The following is a 3,648-nucleotide window of genomic DNA, read 5'->3' on the forward strand; positions in this document are numbered from 1 at the left end:
CTTCATCCCAGCATGCTACAGGCCCAATATCAGTACCCTGGGCCTTTTGGTTATTGAGAAGAAGTTGTTTGAAGATTTTAAGACATAGGACCCATGTGACCTTGAAAGCTGGTCAAGGTCATTCATTTGAACAAACTTGGTAGCCCTTCATCCCAGCATACTACAGGCCCAATATCAGTACCCTGGGCCTTTTGGTTATTGTGAAGAAGTTGTTTGAAGATTTTAAGAAATCGGACTCCAGTGACCTTGAAAGTTGGTCAAGGTCATTTATTTGAACAAACTTGGTAGCCCTTCTTCCCAGCATGCTACAGGCCCAATATCAGTACTCTGGGCCTTTTGGTTATTGAGAAGAAGTTGTTTGAAGATTTTAAGACATCTGACCCCAGTGACCTTGAAAGTGGGTCAAGGTCATTCATTTGAACAAACTTGCTAGCCCTTCATCCCAGCATGCTACAGGCCTAATATCAGTACCCTGGACCTTTGGGTTATTGAGAAGAAGTTGTTTGAAGATTTTAACATATTTGACCCCTGTGACCTTGAAAGTGGGTCAAGGTCATTTATTTTAACAAACTTTGTAGCCCTTCATCCCAGCATGCTACAGGCCTAATATCAGTACTCTGGGCCTTTTGGTTATTGAGAAGAAGTTGTTTAAAGTAAAAAGTTGACGCCGGACAGACGGACGCCGGACGGACGGACGCCGGACGCCGCACCATAACATAAGCTCACTTGCCCTTCGGGCAGGTGAGCTAATTCAATAAATATAACAGAAAGAAATTTCCATTTTTTTGTTTTTGAACCTATTATTATACCTTATTCATGTATATTCCTTTGATCAAATGTAAACCCTTCCCGTCACTTTTTTCACATATCAGACTGGTTTATTTCATATCACACTTTTCGTGTGTGATATTTCCCCAAAGTCACAAGGCACAGAAGGTAGAAATTCACTTAAATGGTGCCCAGTCCTCAATTTGACAGATTTGCTATAGGTAAGCTTGTAACAGGAAAGAGAATAGTCTGCTTCCACCGGGGATCGAACCCACAATATCCAGGTTCCTAGTCAGATGCTCTATCATTGAGCTAAAAGGAAATTCCCGCTAGGTCGAAGCTAAAAGGCGACCTTTATCCTATGTAAAATTAAAACCTGCCACACTATTCCCCCCTTTTTTTAAATGTGTTCGCCCTCGAACATCACAATCCTGGTCACGGCACCATTTGTAACAGGAAAGAGAATAGTGTGCTTCCACTGGGGATCAAACCCACGATCTCCAGGTCCCTAGTTGGACACTCTACCACTGAGCTAAAGGGAAATTCCCTCTAGCTCAAAGCTAGAAGTTGACCATTATCCTATGTAGAATTAAAACCTGTCACAAGCTTGCTTGGTTGGTTGGTTGAAGGGTTTTGCGCCTACATGAATCCGCCCTTATGGGTTTCATCTCACTGACGGAAGTCGGTGTTCTGTCGGCGTGAGGGAAGTTGCCTTCCCCGTCACAAGCTCACCTGTGAATGTTTTAGACAGGTCAGCTTCCTGTAATATTGATAAACTTCAACAAGTTAAAAATAATTATCAAGCAAGATATACATGTATGATCTCATGAATTTGAGGAAGTGATGTCTCGATTCTAAGAATTCTAACAGTGTTTTTGTTACCTAAATTTTACAACAGCCCATTCCTTTATGTATTTGGAAAATATAGCATAACATGCATGTACTTGTATTGAAATTGGGAATATATTCCTCAGTTTTTGGTCATTTTGGGAAAATTAGGCTCTTTTTAGCTAGGGGAAACAGCCTATATTCGGCACTAAAACTGAGCAAAAAAAAGCACCGTCTCATCTGTAGTTGTGGAGGGGGAAATGCCTGACTTCGTCAATGTCCATTCTGGTGTGCCCCAGGGATCGGTCTTCGGACCAAATTTATTTCTTTATTTCATAAACGACATCCCTGTGGGCCTAAACGCTACCATCCGCTTGTTCGCAGACGACACTATCGCTTATCTAGCTGTCAAGTCTAACAGTTATGCTGAAACTCTACAGCAAGACTTGGATAAACTGGCGCTCTGGGAAAAGACATGGAAGATGACCTTCCACCCGAGGAAGTGTAATGTGTTGTCTGTGAACAAGGGAAAAAATACACTTATCCATAATTACATCCTCCATGGGCAAACGCTAGAACATGTAGACCAAGCAAAATACCTGGGTGTTACAATCCAATCTAACTTAAATGGGACTCGCACATAAATAATATTACCAACAAATCAAATTCCACACTTGGCTTCCTCCGTCGAAACTTAAAAACAGGTTCAACATCAGTAAAGGCACAGGCATACAAATCATTAGTCCGTCCATCCCTAGAGTATGCCTGTCCTGTTTGGGACCCATACACCCACGATAACATCAATAAGATTGAAATGGTACAACGCAGGGCTGCTCGTTACGTACTAAACAAAACCGTCTACACTCATAGAACATCCAGTGTCTCCGATATGTTAAACCATCTTAAATGGCGATCCCTTGCCAACAGATGCAAAGACACAAGCCTATATGTATGACGTTCAAAATTGTGAACAATCAGGTAGCTATTAGTAAACACACTAGACTTATACCAGCAACCAGGCATGCCCATCACCAATCCTTCCAAATACCACACTGCAGAACCCAGGTCAGAAAACAATCCTTTTTTCCACGATCAATATCCGAGTGGAATAAGATCCCACCAGATATCATATCCTCCAGTTCTACTACTGAATGTTTTAAATCTGCTCTCCTGTCACTGTACCCTCAAAATTAAATCTATATACATGTACATATCATTTTGGCTTTCTCGGAATGGACTAAATCTCTTTCCCCCTCATGACATTATCTTCAACTTGTTGGTCATTACCATTTAGAAGTAGAAGTAAGAATAAAACGAACGTCATCAACGGAATTCTTATTTCTGTACATTGAATAAATGTATATATTGCTACGATTCAGAAAAAAATGAACGACTTAAAAGAGTAATGCTACTTATTCGAACTAAAATGTAACTATTGGTCCCCTTTATAAAGCAGAATCTTGAGTCTGACAAAGTGTAAACAAGGACCGTCGGCCCCCTTGTCTGCCCTGACAAACGTCCCACAGAGCAGTCGCATGCCGCTACACGCTTTTTAACATATATAACAGGAAAGTGGGACCGAATGGTTAAGCTTTGAAATAATTAATTACAGCAACCTTGAGAAGTTTGTTTACGTTACAGCAAAATTATCCAACCGATGTCCAAGTTCCCAAGTCATGTGGCAAAGCAATCAGAGCACAGTGCGGCGAAAATAAACTATAAAGCGGAAACGGACACGGAAATTACGTTCTATTCCGTAATTTTAACAGAAGGTTTTAGCTCCTTCATAACATTTTTTACGAACGACAATGCAATGTTTAATGCAAACTTTCAAAAAATAGTTCTTATAATAATATAAAAATATGATTGACTAATAATTTAATTGATTAAAAAATAAGTTTGCTAACGTTGACCCAGAAAAAGAAAAAGAAATATGTGTCCTAAATTCCTTTGTAGTAAAATATTTTCATCTCTGTTTGAAATGCTGAAACTTATTTAAATGCTGTAAAAGTATTCTGCTAAATATAAATCTTTAATAGATGTATGCAAGGA

The 3,648-nt window shown here is 39.8% G+C and overlaps 1 protein-coding gene across 1 annotated transcript in view; it reads right to left on the minus strand.

Moving 5' to 3' along the window:
* The window catches only part of LOC110440597 (transmembrane protein 251-like), a 6,132-nt gene extending 2,830 nt beyond the window's left edge, over nucleotides 1-3,302 (minus strand). The window contains exon 1 of the mRNA XM_021483744.1: nucleotides 3,213-3,302. The gene's annotated coding sequence lies outside the window, so the exon portion shown is untranslated. The remainder of the gene's footprint in view (nucleotides 1-3,212) is intronic.
* Between the last annotated feature and the right edge of the window lie 346 nt (nucleotides 3,303-3,648).

The sequence above is a fragment of the Mizuhopecten yessoensis genome, unplaced genomic scaffold, assembly GCF_002113885.1.
Source record: "Mizuhopecten yessoensis strain PY_sf001 unplaced genomic scaffold, ASM211388v2 scaffold11185, whole genome shotgun sequence".
Classification (NCBI taxonomy): domain Eukaryota; kingdom Metazoa; phylum Mollusca; class Bivalvia; order Pectinida; family Pectinidae; genus Mizuhopecten; species Mizuhopecten yessoensis.